Genomic DNA, 18,488 nt, shown 5'->3' with positions numbered 1-18,488 from the left:
TTACCTTTTCACGTGTCAGTTGTGGGGTCAATGACTGACCTTATCGACCATGGGATAAGGGTTACTATTAAGCCGACTGTATACTTTTACGTTTAAATCACTGAACCGATTTGGATAAAAATTGATACATAGCTAGAAACGGATATAGCAGACTTTTCGGAGTTTACGGACGGGCTTAGAGTGTTTATGTTTACTGCGATAAAAACTAAGAACATTTAGACGAAGTCGCTGTCGGAAAATGTAATAGAGACATATCGAATGTCAAAGATTTCACTAGAGGCCTTATGTATTTTCTTTTTCAAATAATGACGGAACTTTCCAACCACTCAGAAATCTCATCTAAAACCAGCACGCTTCGATCAGCTGATCCAATGCGGTTGCCTCTACACAAATGAAGACTTATAAGGTCCCATCTTTACAATATGGTTTTCAATTTCCCTATAAAGTCACTCGTTTAACACACTGGGTTTGCTTGTCCTTTTTTTTTCAATAGGTAGTTAAAAAGATTGTACAAAAATGTAATAAAAGGAAAGTATACCTATTTTCAGATTATCATAAATAATAGTCAATCGCGGTGGCAAAATATTATTCAAAATAGTTATAATATAACAGGTAGCGGAATGAATTCACAAGTCAAATCTACACTTAACAACATTTCGAGCCACTTTTTATTGCTAACATAACATTTTGAATTGTTCCAAGTAATCTTGATAAAAAAAAGCAAAATTACTTGATGTTACCGTACGTGTACTGACGAAAGCGTTTTCCACACTTCGCTGGCGCGAGAGCGAACGATTTTCATCGCCAACGTTACGCCGCCGCCGGTTCCGACTCAGTACCACCCGTCGATGTGTGGAGGACGGCCGTCATTTCTTCGCGCGAAAATTTTCCGACATCGCTGAAAACGTAAACAAAAACGAAAATCATCTTCTTCCAAAATTAAAAACCGACGAACTCTATTATCGGCTGTTACAAAGGATTATAAATGTAAAGCCGTGATTTTTCTTACGATTTTTATTCCATCTCGCGATTAAGACGGCAATGACATAATTGTTTAAGTGATGAGTGCATACGAAACATAAATATTATTGAAGTGGATGTGTTAATGATAAATATTGATGTGGGATTTTCTTCCAGTGGCTGTTCCTGAAAGGTCATTGGCTTCAAAAAATTAGGTGAGTCTGAATTAATTAATAACTAATCGACCGGTATTCCGTTCTTTTGGATTCATTTCGATTGTTAAGCGTTTTAATTAGGAACGTTTGTTTAATTCCTTGCTAACTTCAAGAAAGGAAATTTCATCACGTTTTTTTATAACTCCTAATTAGTCAAGTAACATAGAAGTCCGGATATGAAGTGGTTTCATTTCGTCAACTCTACATAAGTACGTATTTATTATCTGTTAGTGGTGTTGTTTTTTTTTAATATATTTTGTATATTTTTCCTAGTTAATACATTGCCAGTAAGGATAAAAAAGGTTTCACGCGGGCTAACTCGATGTACTCGTATGTTGGCACGAGGTTCATTCTGCCTAATTCCACTCGATTAAGTGCTTCCCAAAATAGGTAGGTAATTAATCAAGGTTTTAAACATGGCTGATCATGACAGAGTTGATTTTAATCACTTCAAGTTCGTAGGATCACTTTAATTTATTAATATTGTGCTTTGAACCGTGGGTCATAATTGATTATTTTCTACTCTACGAGGGATAGGGAACATAATAGGTAATATTATATTAGTTTTACTTTTACCTATAACTATTATATATTTAACTTTATAAGTAATAAGCGTGCAAGAAATATGGAATGAGGAGCTCGGTGGCGCAGCGGTAAACGCGCTCGGTCTGCGATTGTTGAAGTTAAGCAACTTTCGCAAAGGCCGGTCATAGGATGGGTGACCACAAAAAAAAAGTTTTCATCTCGAGCTCCTCCGTGCTTCGGAAGGCACGTTAAGCCGTTGGTCCCGGCTGCATTAGCAGTCGTCAATAACCACCAATCCGCACTGGGCCCGCGTGGTGGTTTAAAGCCCGATCTCCCTATCCATCCATAGGGAAGGCCCGTGCCCCTGCAGTGGGGACATTAATGGGCTGGTGATGATGAAGCGTGCAAGAAATAAGAGTTTTTGTAGTATTTGAACAGTCCGTTACAAATATTTATCTCAAAACCATCTAACATGATAAATATGACAGTTTTATTATTACGCTGAGAAAATAACAAGATTACAGAGAGCGCAAGCAAAATATAGTCATTATCTTATTGTATTTTATGGGGAAAACTAACAATAACCGTATAATAAAATTAATAGTCTTCTTCTATCGAGTGGGTTGCAAGGTGAATTACCAACCTCATCAACCCTACCAGGGTTACTATGGAGCCCCCAAAGGCCCCTGACATGACTCATGTAACGACTACGTACATACATCAGTAAGTAGTAACCGGGACCAACGGCTTAACGTGCCTTCCGAAGCACGGATCGTCTTACTTTCGGACAATCAGGTGATCAGCCTGTAATGTAGGGATCACAGAGTGATTTTTGTGATTTGTCTCCACCGGGATTCGAAGCCGGGACTTCTTGATCGTGAGCACAGCGCTCAACCACTGGACCATGGACACACGATAACATAAGTTCACGACTAAGTATATCCCTATGGGGTAGTAGCGGAACATCCTTCATAAGATGAACTAAGTACCCACATCTCAGCGAGCCTTCTGTTATCTAGACCAATGTGATAGGTGGTCTAGCTGTATCGCCTTCTATAATGATCGCGCCAATATTGCGAAATTTAGATAGTATATTAATAAATTTTACGGGAATAAATAAAAATAGTTTTATAATGGAATGAATCCAGAACCAATCCAGACACTGTAAATCTTGATAAATTATAACAGGTAATCAGCTGATCACGCTATGCAATCTGCGTCTTCCCATGGACCACATCATTACCAGAATAGTCATTTGTTTGTTATGTAACCCGTAACAGTTGTTTTGTTGTTTTGTAAGTTTATTTATAACAAATTGTGAAGTCACATTTTGTTTTATAATGTTATTTCATTATAATAATTGTTATTGATGTATTTTACCTCGTTTGTCTATACTAAAGCCCTTGTTTCCAGGAACGTAAATCAGTCAATATTGTAGTAATTATTTTCTGTATTTCTAAAAACTAGTAATTATTACGTTTATTATTTTATTTTCATGGCATTGAACCCATAACGAGACTGCAGATACATTTATCTGTTTAAGTCATTTCCAAGTTTGCCATTGCTATTGACATAATTGAATATTGTTATTAAGTACACACATGATACAGTAGACAAAGCAGCCACATTGTGAAAAAGGATTGAAGTCGTAAGAAAATATCTTGTAGTTTTGTGTTGTAAGATCAGGTTCCACCTTAAATTATACTCTAGTTGCGTCAAGGAGAAATCTCCTATATCTCCTCTCCATCACCATCATCACCGTCATCTCTCTATCTATGTCTCCTTTATCTTAGATATAATTCTTAGAACGTGATCGTTGGTCAGAATCAGATCAACACAATGATGATGATCATATTACCCCCCGGTACCGACCCCGCCGGCGTGGTCGACGACTTCCCTCAATCAGCGCTTATCGCTATCGACCTACTACGGGTCAATTAATTCTTTCAAATATTTTTCCTCAGACGACGCCCTGAACCTAGGTTCGCGCCCAACTGGGCACCCTCAGGCCTTTTGTCTTAAACGTTGTGCCGGATGAGAGCCTTCAGCGCTCCCCATTTGTGCGGCCAAGTAGTTAATACCATCTGCGGCAAACCTACAGTAAGTCACGTAAAAAAAACATATTTCGCTTATTAAAGCAGCATCTTATGTCCTTATTTTTATCACACTATTCAATAAGTAACCCACCCATACGAGAGAGCGTAGCGTATCAATAATCAACATAATATTAGTATAGTTGTAATAATTCGATAGTTTACTTCTATGAAGTGTTGACGAACTATCGATAGTTATAAAATCGATAAGTTTCATCTAAAAAAGATCATGTTTATACCGATGTGCAGTCCCTGCTTTTGGACATTCCCCACAATAAACCGTAGGGTAGGTAATAGGGTATATTTCACAACGTCGCTTCATTGCGGATTGGTGGAGGTGTGTAGGTTAGTATCCAAACCATTCGCCAGTTTACAAGACCTGTAGAAGTTTAGATGTATCTGTATACACATTTTCTACTTAATCTCCATAACATAAGCTAACTATATCAAGATTGAGGTAGTCGGAGGTACTTCTATCGCAAGATGAAATTATAAGTACCCACACTTCGATAGTGATAGGTGGTGGACTGGTGGTGTCCTTTTAATTTAATTTATAATAAAATTACGTTCGGCTTCCAAAGGCGACGTTCCCAAACCCTCAATTTGTCAATATACACCGTGCGGATGCAAACTGCGCTATTTTGAAACGGAAATTACTTCAACGAGAATGCGACCGGAACTCCGTCATATGCAGATGACAGTTTGTTCCCTAAAGTTGCTGAAAACTCATATCTCTAGCCTGGAATTTACGCTACAAATTGACGTCTAACTCTTTGTTGAAATATTTAAATTGTTGCACATACTCACACCCAACTCTATTAGGGTTGATTGAGTTATTGTTAACCGACTTCAAGAAAGGAAGAGGTTCTCAATTCGACCATATATTTTTTTGTAGTTACAAGTCACCAGCAGTCAACATGTAGTTGCCGCCATATCTATCTAAGACACCATGGTGGTCCTTTGTTAGAGGTTCTATGGCGGCTCAATAGTAATCCTGACACTAGGGTTTGAAGAGGTCGGTCGTTGATCTCATAACCCACATGAGCGACGAAGAGGTTGTCTATAAATAATAGTTCATCATTTTCATACGTGGGTTACAGTTTACAGTACCAGGTTTATCACATCACCCATAACAAAGTAAAATTTTAATGTTTTTAAAAAGGATAATAAATAATTATGAACTCAGATGGACTAATGATCTTAGGAACTTAGAACTGAGGTTGATTGACGATATCACAATCCACACGATAGAAGAAGAAGTACTAATAGTGGCTAGCACATCGCTTATTCTGGTAATATTTTTTATATGAAAATAACACTGTCTAAAGATGAAAAACACTTGCGTTACTCCCGGTATGGAATTTACAGTGGAACTGTGACCTAACGCCTTTATCGAGAAAATTGCTTGGACTAAAAAAAGGGTTCAAAAGGTCACGTTTTCTGTAGCATGCTTGGAAAAATTCATGGCACGTTAACGTGTGGTGGGAAAAATATTTATTTATTTATTTATTTATTTATTTATTTATTAACACAAAATACTCTGATATTACCTATATAGGCCACACTTTGCTGCTACCTGTTGGGTTAACGGTTTTTAAACTGTACCTACTCTTTTAGAAGAGCTAGATTGAATAAACTAATCACTGGTGCCAATTCCTATGAACACAATGTAATTTCATTTTAAGTCATACATGTCTTTTTGTTATCCCCCGAATAGAAAAGAGACGGTTAATCGACAAGCATAAAATTTATGGAACGCAAGTCAATTTTAACAAGAAATCTAAAACAAACCTCTAACAATTTTGCATTAGCCAATAACCCGATATAATTAAATTGAAAGTACACGTCAAACGGGTTACATACTAGCGAGGTACCTATTTGAATCTCCCGGGTTATTGATAAATTCACTCATTCATTTTAAAATTATCAGGTGTCAATCATCCGACCGTTTCCTTTTTATTGGTTAAGATAATGACAGGTATAGGTAATTTAAAATTAGATGGTGTCTACAGGAAATAGCAACACTATTTTATTGGAATAGGTAGGTAGGTAGTTGCAATAAGTTATGTAGTAAATGTAATTGATACTTGACACAGAGTATTATAATTATAAAATAACTATAAAAAACAAAAATGAATTCAAGAAAAGGTTACCTTCTTCGGTTCATTTAATTAATTTCATCATGAACAACGGTTGGTCACGGTTGTTTGGTTTTTGTAAGTTCTTTTTTTGTTTTACTTACAAATAAAGTTGCTCTAGTTAGGTACAAGTTAATCATATGGTACTTAAGTAATATGGGACGGAACAAAAAACTACATGGAACCTTTTTGTAAAGTTAAAAATACCAATTTTCTTTTAGTTTAATCTGAGCATTTAATATAAGTAATTAAATTAAAACACACGAACAGTTTAGTCACAAAAAACTGTTATTCCAACTCAATAAATTTTCCTTTAATTATAAAGGCAAACTTCAACCCTTTCCAAATTATCAAAGGTTTGCCCGCAAAGCGAGGGGAGCAAAAAACAAAAACCCAGCGAAAGAATTGCAATAATCATTACGAAAAAAGATGGACGGGAAGCGAGATATTTCTCTACTTTATTACTGAAAATTGGACCATTCCAGTGGATGCCTCGATGGCTCCGAATAACGAGGGTATATAAAGGAACTCCTTTCAGGTGACCCAATAAGATTTTAATTCCATATACGTAATAGGATCTATTGGATATTTCAGATACGATATTCAATGAAGCCGTCGGGAAGACTAAACAATGGCGTATGATGTTTTTCTTTTATTATAAGCTTATCTTATGATTTCATTCCGCTATAGAAATGTGATGGAATAATTATTCATGTATTTTAAATTATTTTTCTTACGTCACTGCAGTGTATATTTTTCTGCTTCTAAAAACCATTATAAAGCGGTATCATAAGCCGATAATGAATTACTTTTAATATTGCCCAAGTTCTAAGTGAATGTGCGTTCAATATATTCAAAGCCTTAGTACGAATTAGCGTCCGAAGTATTCTTAATTTTCGAAGCACTAAAGGGAAAAGTTGGCTATGGACGATTTGCTGATCCCTTATCAACGTAAGGTTCGTAACGCTCTATTACAAACCTAGTTAAATATAAAATTCGTTTTTTCTCTTTTTAGTAAGATTGTCGGGATGAGTATCATACTACACTCGAGTGCGCAGATGAGGTTATTATGAATATAAAGAATTGTTAGCGTTGATCACGTAAGAGAGGTAAATAGAGCGAGGAGCAATGCTTCTGTACGACAGGGATTAACAGCTTGTTTTATATTATATTGCAACTTTTGTATGGTAAAGTTATTACATGGCTAATGGGATGTACGTATAATTATTATAGGCTGTTCCTTGGTTGTCCGTCATTATACAGATCATTAATGTTATGTTCAGCCATAGAATAAGGAATAATACTACTTATAGGAATAATACTTGAGGAGCTCGGTGGCGCAGCGGTTAACGCGCTCGGTCTGCGATTGTTGAAGTTAAGCAACTTTTGCAAAGGCCGGTCATAGGATGGGTGACCACAAAAAAAAGAAAGTTTTCATCTCGAGCTCCTCCGTGCTTCGGAAGGCACGATAAGCCGTTGGTCCCGGCTGCATTAGCAGTCGTTAATAACCATCAATCCGCACTGGGCCCGCGTGATGGTTTAAGGCCCGATCTCCCTATCTATCCATAGGGAAGGCCCGTGCCCCAGCAGTGGGGACGTTAATGGGCTGATGATGATGACTACTTATAGAACGGCAACTCTCCGCTCCCCACCAGCGTCTGAACTAGATGTACTTACAAGTTTTTTTTAATTACTTATTTTAAATTCAATTTTTGGCGATGGGAAATTCCACTTGATATTAACCCAGAATAATGAGCTGAATCATCGTCCTCTGTATTCGTTACGATGTTACTTACACCCCGTATAAAGTACGTACAGCTAACAAGTACGTATGGGTGTTAGTGACGCGAATACTGAAGGGAATGATTCAGACCATGATTCTGAGTTGATATCAAGTGGAATTTCTGGTCGGAAAATTCATGAATAATTTAGAGTTTTTTAAATTATTTTCAGTTTCATACTTTTCATCACAAATTTATGAGCCTGAGCCACGCTCTTGTCGGTGTAGCATAGTTTTACGACGGAAAATTCCACTTGATATCAACTCAGAATCATGGTCTGAATCATCACTCAAAGTTATCGTTACAATGGCACTAACACCCAGTATAATTACGTACGTCTCAAGATGCATGTGGTATGAATTATGGATGGATTGGATGTATGAATTTCTGAGTGCCACTGGATTATGTCTATTTATAGTTGTCGTAGAAGATTAAATGTCAATCATTCTGTACTCTTCATTTCAGTTTCCTCGCTTTAAACTCTGCGTGATTGCAATTATATTCTTCCACATACGTTACGCATAGCAAGGCGTGATACGTACGGTTTGCGGAGCACATGCCTCGCAATGTATTTATCCCCCTTATAATGAACATTTAATGTTTTAATTTACTCAACAAAACGCCAGACGGGATAGTCGGCCGAGATTAAAAAAAAAAACAATATTTATAGTCGTCTGCGGTTTCCCTGTTTTGCGGTATACGTTTTAAATTGAAAACGGTTTAATAACATCGCAACTGTAGCTGCGGGTCCGAGATTACGGGACAAAACAGGCAAATCGGGCAGAACAGGCAAAACTTCTATTAAGGTTTTGATGAAAATTTTGACTTTAGCATCCTAAGCTAATCAAGTGGCACGTGTAAAGTAGGGTATATCCAATTTAATCCTGAATGTAAATGCGTATATACATTAACCAACGCACATAATTTCTATTACCGTATGTACAGTCATGAGCAATATAATGTACCCGCTGTAGGACTCTGTCGCACTAACATATTTGACATTTAGTGAGACTTACAGTTCAATTTGTCAAAAAAGTTAATGTGACATGGTACCAAAGTGTATTAATGCTCGTCTTGATACGACGAACAGATATTTAGTAAAATGTAAACTAGGTACTTGGCATGTTTCAATATATTGTCGTTCTCCCACAACCGTTGCGTTGTAACGTTAGAACGATTGATGTCCTCTCCACCATGATGGAATATCTACGTAGGTGTTGCACGGGTAACCTAGCGCTACGATTTAATAATATCCATCTCAGGATTTCCATATCAGACGTAATTGTGGCATACAATGATAATAAAGTACATAACACAACATAGCAGCACGCCTGTATCTCCTTTCTAACATGGCTCGTGTAACGATTTCTAACTTGCATCAGTAAGTAGTAACCGGGACCAACGGCTTAACGTGCCTTCCGAAGCACGGATCATCTTACTTTCAGACAATCAGGTGATCAGCCTGTAATGTCCTAACCAAACTAGGGATCGCAAAGTGATTTTCGTGATAGGTACCCACCGGGATTTGAACCCTATCATCAATGCAAACGCAACAATTGCCGTGTGCTGTGGCCCTAAAAACGTGATTTTTTGAGTACCTAAGATGTGCTTGCGGGTTATTTGTGGATCTACCTAATGTGTGAATTATGTAAGGCTGTAATTACAATTTCGTTGCTGAATAAAGCCAAAATGTGTTGCCAACTTTTGAGCCTAATAAACTCGGAATTCTCCAAGTGCCCCTGTTAATCCTAGGTAATGAGGGTTGCTGCTAAGTGAAGTACCCTAAAGTATCTGTATACTTAACAATTATGACCCGACTTTGCCTGGGACAAATAATTTTACGTGACTTATTGTAGATTTGCCGCAGATGGCATTAACTACTCGGCCGGCCAAATGGGGAGCACTGAGGGTTCTCAACTGGTACAGTCATGAGTAATATAATGTACCCACTTTAGGACTCTGTCGCACTAACATATTTGATATTTAGTGAGACTTACAGTTCAATTTGTCAAAAAAGTTAATGTGACATGGTACCAAAGTGTATACATATTAATGCTCGTGACCGTACAACATTTAACACAACAGGCCTGAGGGTGCCCATTTCGGGGTCTTTTTCGATAAATGTGAAGCATAAAGTGCATATTTAATGAGGGAATTTTCAGGCTATGTTCCTCAAAAACATAATAGATGGCGCTGTTAAGATTTTCCTTCGTTTAACCTTCTAATTTCATGGATAACAGACATATGCACCTTTTGACTTTGTTTTTGGGTATAACTGATGACTCTTTTTATTATACCCAGCACAATTATATAAGCTATATAGGTAGCAACATGATTGGACACCTAATAAGACACGACGAATTCATTAAAAACATCATAGAAGGAAAGCTAGAAGGAAAGAGAGGAAGGGGAAGACCAAGAAGAGCTTACATGGAACAGATTAAAGAAAAGGTTAACGTCGTGTCTTATAGGGAAGTCAAGGAATTGGCCTTTGATAGACTGGAATGGAAAATGCTACACCGACAAGAGCGTGGCTCTTAAATTGATGATGATGAGGTAGCAACATAATATACATAATGTGATCTAAATAACAAGGAACAATTATGTTTATATAATTATGTATCTGCCATTTTCACGTTAAACCTGAACAGCGCCATCTATTATTATTTTTGGGAAACATAGTATCGAAAGCCCCTTTTCATAAAATAAACGGAAATCTGGCCTCTTTAAGCTAATCTACCCTTCGAGCTAATATCGAGAATTGGGTTTCCTAGGTCAAAAATGAATTAAAAATTCTGATTACTAAATAAAGACAGACCTAAAGGTGACTAAAAACGTGTCCTTTTTTCTATTTAACTTTTTTATATGAATTTTAATAAAGAAAAATGTAATAAGAGCGACATTTTGTCACGATTTTCCATGACGTCACAGGTTGATTTTTCATACAAATTCTGTATAGTCACTCGTGTTTTGACGTTTAGTAAAAAGTAACTGATTTGACTAGTTAGAAACTACCCTATTACCAAACAAATTTTCATCCAATTTTAAAAAGTGGCTGCAAATTGTCTTCTGCTTATGAATATTTTCTTCTCTTCTGTGTTTTCATATGAATGTTTATGTTTTTTATTGTTTTTATTAACATCAACAGAAACAAATGGTTTTTCTTCCAATTGTTTTTCGTATATTATATTGCGGAACCCAAGATAGCAAGGATTTCTTCTATTGCTAAGCCTGCTTACACAGCCAGGTACGATTTTATTTGAACAACACTGTTGATCCGCCGTAACAGTATTTGCATTTAGGATTGTTAGGTGAGCCTGTGCCTACATAGTATGTACCTAGTACCTAAACGTGATTTCAATAGATTCACGACAGCTGTAACAGCTGTGAATACTAATGAGACATCATTCATTATTATTATTAGGGTAACCTATCATTGTCTTTGCAATGACTTTGAATTTAATGAATTTGATTTCGATCTACCTGTTGACTATACAGCAACTGCTTCTGTGGTTATAACTACCTGTTTTACACATCCTTATAAGTGGGTACATTAATTATTTAATAGGTTTGATTTAGTATAATTTGAGCACGCTACTATGACCGCAGATGACTTCCATATTATGCTAAATATTGATCGACGCAGTGTAGGGACACTTACTCTGCATTATCACCGTCATCATCGTCGTCTGGTCTGTAAGCGCAATAAAAATATCCGCAAAGTATCGCGCAAAGAGAGTATTATTATTAATAGCCTTGTGTTGAAAACAAAACACAACATCACATCTCGCTTTTTACTCAATCCTGGGGGGTTAAAATGGCCATATCGAAGCAATTCATCTAAGAAAGCAATATAGCAATTTGACATTTGCGCATATAAAAATATGTGCCCAATGCATCATCATCATCAATGCAAACAAATGTCAAATAGCAATATTGCTTTCTTAGATGACTTGCTTCGATGTGGCCATTTTAACCCCCCTGATGTACTTAGGGATCGCCATCCGAAGCAAAACAACAACAATCTCAAAAGCGTACCCAAAACCTTGATTATGCCATCATCGAGTGTACCCTTCCTTATTCATCGCTCTATGCAATAACAAAGGTTATATAAACATGTTTTGTGTTATGGTATGTTTGCAAATACAAGTATTCGCGTACTCCATACATTTCTTTAATTCTACCATCATCGAGTTAGGATAAGTGTTCTCCATAGACCATTATAATGCGATCATAGAAGTTATGATGAATATGTATTATGAATTACGTTTTGTATTCTGGTATGTTTGCATAAAAAATCGTCAACAGATCTTTCCTGTATTACAACAGCTATTGAACATCCATTTTGATATTTTATCTGTAGGATTAAGATTCTTTTCATCGCAATAAAACACATGTAAAATTTAACTCAACGTAAGTCAAAAGTCTACAGTAAGCCGGGTTTGAACATTACAATTTTTATTACAGTTGTAAAATATTTTAAGCCCGAGTCTTGTGTAACAGGCGTCACGGTGCGTTCACATGAGATCACTAGTTCTGTAATAATCTTGGTCAGCTGTTTCGTAAACTTTTTAATTAGTCGCGTTATTTAGACGGTAGTTGTGACGTCTTTATAATATGTAAAATCTAACGGGATGTATATTTTTGTTGACTGAAATGGAATCCGCTCCTGGAGGACAGCTATGTGAAATTCATTTCTCATGTGCATTCTAGACTTCCTTTCTTATATATTTTGTTTGCTTATTGTTACTAATATGATAAAAATATCTTAATTTTTTTTAAGTATTTTATATCATTGATACGGTTGTCTTTTCTAAATGGGTATTTATCAGATTTGTATTAAACTGTATATTCCATTTATAATTTCCAACATGAATGCTACTGATCCGAATCGTCTTAAAGTACAAATTAATCTCTAGGGTCTCGTTTATTTTAGATTAAATTGTTAATGGACAATGACTTGGCGTCTTGATTATTGTGTCCAGATAATAGACCTTATTAATATTATGGACCTATTGTTGATCTATCTAATTCACCAACAATTATAATCATTATGATTAGGCTAATTGATCTCTTGTAGTAGATGTAAATAAACCAACTCAGAATATGATGTTGCTTCAACATGTGTTTGGTATGCATATTGCTTAGGTATCTATTTATGTGGTTAGGGTGTATACAGTCAACCACAAAAGTATAATATATATGACGAACAATAAAGAATATTCCATTTGTCATGAAAAGATGACAAAAGAATTGAATTCTTCATGAATTTTACTATCCCAATATCCCAGGTGCAGCATCTGCAGCTTCTCCGGTTTTTTGACTTGATTTGCCTTGAATGGGATATCTACATGGCTGGAGTCACAAATTTAAAACTAGAAGCAAAAAAGGTGTGAAGAATGTATCATATTGAAATGTCAAACAGGTTAACTAGCGTTATATACCTTGTGAATGGTGACTAATTGAGTAATACGTGCGTGGAATTGAACAAGTAGAGTAACAGCATTAACCGTTAGGATTCTACCAATATTCAACCAAAAACCTTGACGCCCAAATTCTCATTGAATTTTTTACTGTTCAATTCCTTTAAGCCAATGTTGACAAGCTAAACGCCGGTAGAATTTGGTGTTTTGTTGTCGAAGACCAAACTTGGTGAGTGGACCGGTCGATAACGGTAACGGAGAAAAATAAAAATGTTTATCTTAGTCCCGAGCCATATTAGGAGGATAAATAAATTGTTTTGCTTCGAGATTCGTTTGGTTTGTAGATATATGCTTACATGCATAGATTGTAGGTATAAGTATATACGTTGTTCTAGATACTGGCTACAAGCCGGTAAACAAACCCAGTGGATTTATAGAATTACTCCACGATAACTATGTTGTTGAACACCTTCAAACTTTTCCCCGGCACACAAGTGTTAGTCTCACTAATTTTGATTTGAATACTAAAAATATACTTAGTACACTTTGAAGATGATAAGCAGTATTGTAATGACTGGTTCTCTTTTGAATGTATAATGATAATTTTATGTAACTTACTTCTATGGCACGTTTCAAACATTAATATGAAGTTTACTGGAACCCTAGTCGTATAATGTTAGGATAATGAGGGCCTGTCTAGCTTTAGTCACGTCTGGAAGCTAATCCTAATTTAGCCCTTTTAGCAGTCTTACATACATACATAAACTACCCTAATCCACTCACTGTCATAAACTGCCTCAGTAGGCGCATTTAGAAACGTACTTAGCTTATAGGGACCCCAGTTTTTCATTAAAACTACTCGTGCGAAATAACATGACATTATGTATGATGAATCATAGGTAGGCACAGATAAGTAAGGTCTATTAATAAATTATTACTTTTGTGTTAGTGTTATATTTAGATTGACAAACAAGATAATGATTTTAAAGATACTAAGTTGCGTATCTCAATTTTCAATTGCGAAGTGTTGCGTTTGTTTAGATGTTCAAAGAAAGTCTAAATAATTTATCGTATTACCAGAAAATAACCAGCTATAAATTGTGAAAACCTATCCAAACATAATAAAACACAGCAATATCTACATTTACATTCCTACAAGAGTCAAAACATCGTAACTCTGTTTTCGACATTCGGTTCGCTCGGGCTAGGCTGTCTATTTCTTCTTATGTTTATTCTCGAGGTGTGCCTCGAATGTGGTATTGAAGTAAATATTACTTACGGACGCGATATTTTCCTGACTATTTACACATTTTGGCTCCTACTTAGGAACGTGGGAATTAGCTATTATTAATACCCGACGGCACAAGCTAAAGGTAAGTATGACACTAGGGCCATAATAATATCCCACCATTATAACGTGGTTCCGCCACCATGGTGTCCTAAAAAATCTTGTCTATAAAACTGATCCACCAAATTAGACTTAACTTGATCCATCTATGGATTTCCATGTTTTGTCCGCATAGTGTCACTTTTCATGGAAATCATAAGCGGCATTGTAAACACATAACATAAGCTCATGAGTATATTCCCAAGTCAGAGGTGCCTACATTCATCGTAAAAGTACCCACGCTTCACCGAGCTTTCTGTTACACCAACGTGATAGGTGATGGACCCGTATCGCCAAATGATTGTCTCGTCAACGTCGGCGAGAGTCGCTGGTCTGTAAGTGCCCTAATAATTGTCGGTCGATCCAACTGTGTTAGTGAAAATTGCACTAAATAATTATAAATTAATAACTCAGTGGTGTATGGCTGGTACCCGGGATCCGTCCCCTAAGCCGGTAACATACAAAACCACAGTGACTCTACTATACTACTCGTACTTACATTGATTAATGACGTTAGTTTTGAGAAAATATGTGTTATACTTGACGCTTTTAATATTCTTTTGCGAATCACCTATGTGTAGTCTATATTAAAACCGCACTCCGAATGGGATATTGAGATATGTATACCTTTGCATCGGTACATTGACTGTTATTTCAGGGTAGCGTAGTAAATTCGGCAAGGAGGCATTTCGATAACGCAATATGGTCCCGTGTAGGTGTGAGCTTCTAAGGAAATTCCAATCGGGAAGGAGTTCTGGAATATATTACTATTCTTTTTAGATAGAAGATCATACGAGTAGTACGGTGTGTTATAGCAAAGAATATGTCGTTAAAAGCACCCACCCATGAATTTTATGAATCAATCAATTTGCGTAACAAATGCTGTTGTTTAGTCAACACATACAAAGTCAAGCAACAAAAAAAAACAGTTCAATCCAATTTCTCAATCCATATAAGTTTCATATTGAATAAAAAATAATTCCCATTCATCAATCAGTCCGTTTGCAGAAGTCCTTCAAATTGTTTAAGTATAAAGAACCTGCATGAAATGAAGCTCTTTATAAACAGAATTAAATAATCCAATAATATTATCTTGTAACAGCATGAATGCGAAATAAAAACATTTTTTTATCTCTTGGGAGAATACTTTTATGCTAACATCAAATTTTATAAGGCCTCTAATATTGAGTTAGGAAGTTTACGTAACTTACGAGTGGCGAGCCCTAAAACTTCGAAGGTTCTATTTGTCACAGGCATTGGCAGAACCTCTGAGACTGTACATTTTTGGTTTTGTTATGAAAATAAATTATTGTATAAAATCTGTTCCAATTAGACATAAATAGCCTACGTCGTACTGCTGGTCACAGACTCCTTCTCAATCAATCAGAGAGGGTATGTAGCATTCCACCACGCTGCTCATGCGATATTTGTCCGGCCAAGTAGTTAATGCCATTTGCGGCAAACCTACAATAAGTCACGTCAAAAAAAGGTCATGCCAACGATTGCGAAAAACGACAATGAAATCGAATAAAATGTATGTGTGTACATTTTAGTATATATCAATGACATGTTAGGGTTACCTATTATTGAGCCTACGGCCTTAGCCAAGATGTTTTAATCTATATTTAAATATATGGGCATGACATAAGGTGACACGTATTATATATTTTTATCACTATCACTGTTGATTGTTATATAATCGTTTGCAACTTAGTTAAGACCTCTGGTTTATTACAATCGTAGAATGAGATCATAACTAATAATGGCGTCATATTTCTCATACAGATTGATGTTTGCTGAATAAGTTCACCGACATTATTGCATTTACTAGCCAGTTCGACTGATGCGTCGTAATCCTCTGATCACATTCGATTAGGCCAACATAGAAACGCTATTACTACCCATAGTGTATAGTTGGATGAGTGTCAATGGTAAATCTGAATATATACGTATTTATACCTGTAATATGTACGTATGGAATTATTTGACATACATACATACGTATTTCCCACCGAGGTAAGCACAGACTGTGAAATTCCATTTGCTTCGATCTGACACACTTCTTTTGCTTCCTCCACATTCATCACTCGTTTCATACACGCATTCCAGTTCACAGTAGATCGTACTAAACCTTTTTAAGGACATCTCCAAGTGTTCGTCTTGCTAGGTATGGTATGAATAAACTGATCTCAGCTACGAGACTGCCCTCAAGGTCATGTCAATGTGACAGTTCTCATATAAAAACAGGAACTTGAGCATGATCTTGAGGGCAGTCTCAGCTGAGACTAGTTTATTAATACCACCCTAGGTCTAAGTCTATCTATCTATCTATCTATCTACTCAGTCTGTATCCACCCACTGCTGGGTATAGGCCTCCTCTCTTTCATGCCATCCTTTCCGATCCTGCGCAAGTCACATCGATTGCTTTACCTCTTTTGTGGTCTGCCTCGATATCGCATCCATCCCTTGGCCACCATTCAGTAACAGCCTTAGTCCATCTGTTGTCTTCGCGTCTTGCCAAGTGTCCTGCCCATCTTCGCTTAAGCCTAGCGATTCGTATACGTAGGTTTAAGTCTCTTTTTATTTAAGAGCTGCGCTCTTGTCGGTGGAGTAATCGCAGGTTTAAGTATTTGACAGTTAAATTAAAATCCTATAATAGGTATTCCGGTGTTGTCAATAAAGAAAAATTATATCCAAATCAATCACAAATTCACTCAGCACCTCAGCAGCAGTTAACAACAAATCGTCCTTCATGGTTCAGAGAAATGATTGTTCAGAACAATCAATTTTCATACTAAGCAAAGCTTGTTATTGTGTTAAGTCCATAGAGACCTATACAATTGAAAATCACCCAACAAAACTACATTTTACCCTCAGCGGATGCAGACTACGTTGACTAGGATTTGCAATGAAAACAGGCGACCTGGAAAGCTTGACAGTTTTGACACCCAAGAGAAATATAAACTCAATGATTTTGAATACACGCAATCCATACATATGCGTACTCACGCCAATTCCCCGCCGGAACAAATCCATATCTGTGCTATTATAGATCAAAAAATATCTTTATTCAGTAGGTTAGATAGTCAGACTTTGAATCGTCAATTATTCATATCGAACGTCTCATTTTCATACTCACGTTCTAGATGTTCTTAAAGAAAAAAACATAAATATTGTTATACAAATCAGTAATTTGGCTGCCTGATATCAGCTCCGCGACAGTTAATCCCATGCATTCGTATTTTCTAAATAATCACACCTGTTAGCCGGCAAATAATGTAAGGAACATTATAGACTTCTTTCTTTACGACTTTTCACTAACATGATGAACAATATTTTCCACAAAAAAAAAAAAACATTGACGCTTGAGGAAGATCACGGATTTTCCTTCTTCACCCCTTCTTCACAATAATGCCTCAAACGAAAATGTACTTACAGTAATATTCCTGTAAGTACATTTTCGTTCAACATTACACATATTTGATTTACTGTTTAACATACAAAAAGTATTTTCCAATTCAATTGGTTGAATGTGGCTATTAATCACTGAGAGAATAATGTAACCATATCAGGGGCCTTTGGCTGCTCAATAATAACCCTGACACCAGGGTTCCTAAGCTTAGTAATTTACCGCACAACCGACACGAAAATAGGTAAAAAACAAAAATGGTTACATTTTCACGCCACTAATTACTAAACGAGTCAAGCGTTAGGCCAGGCGCGCACTACGAGTTTTTCGCCGCGCGACAGAAAAAAGCAGCGGCATAATGTCGCACTGTAATACTGTACCAAACAGTTTTAAATTGTATTGCGCACACTTGACGGCAGAGCCACCGCAGCGGCGCAGTATTACAGTGCGACATTATGCCGCTGCTCTTTTCTGGCGCGCGGCGAAACACTCGTAGTGCGCGCCTGGCCTTAGTCAGTAACTAATAAAGGGCGCAGAGACACCAAATATTTTATTGC

The 18,488-nt window shown here is 36.6% G+C and overlaps 1 protein-coding gene across 1 annotated transcript in view; it reads left to right on the top strand.

Annotated features, from left to right (window-relative positions):
• Window positions 1-849: 849 nt before the first annotated feature.
• LOC126374071 (rap1 GTPase-activating protein 1) overlaps window positions 850-18,488 on the top strand; it is a 282,520-nt gene continuing 264,881 nt past the window's right edge. The window contains exon 1 of the mRNA XM_050020536.1: window positions 850-1,175. The gene's annotated coding sequence lies outside the window, so the exon portion shown is untranslated. The remainder of the gene's footprint in view (window positions 1,176-18,488) is intronic.

Source organism: Pectinophora gossypiella, chromosome 16, assembly GCF_024362695.1.
Source record: "Pectinophora gossypiella chromosome 16, ilPecGoss1.1, whole genome shotgun sequence".
Taxonomy (NCBI): domain Eukaryota; kingdom Metazoa; phylum Arthropoda; class Insecta; order Lepidoptera; family Gelechiidae; genus Pectinophora; species Pectinophora gossypiella.
The sequence above is the reverse complement of the archived record's forward strand: the minus strand, read 5'-3'. Positions and strand labels throughout refer to the sequence as shown.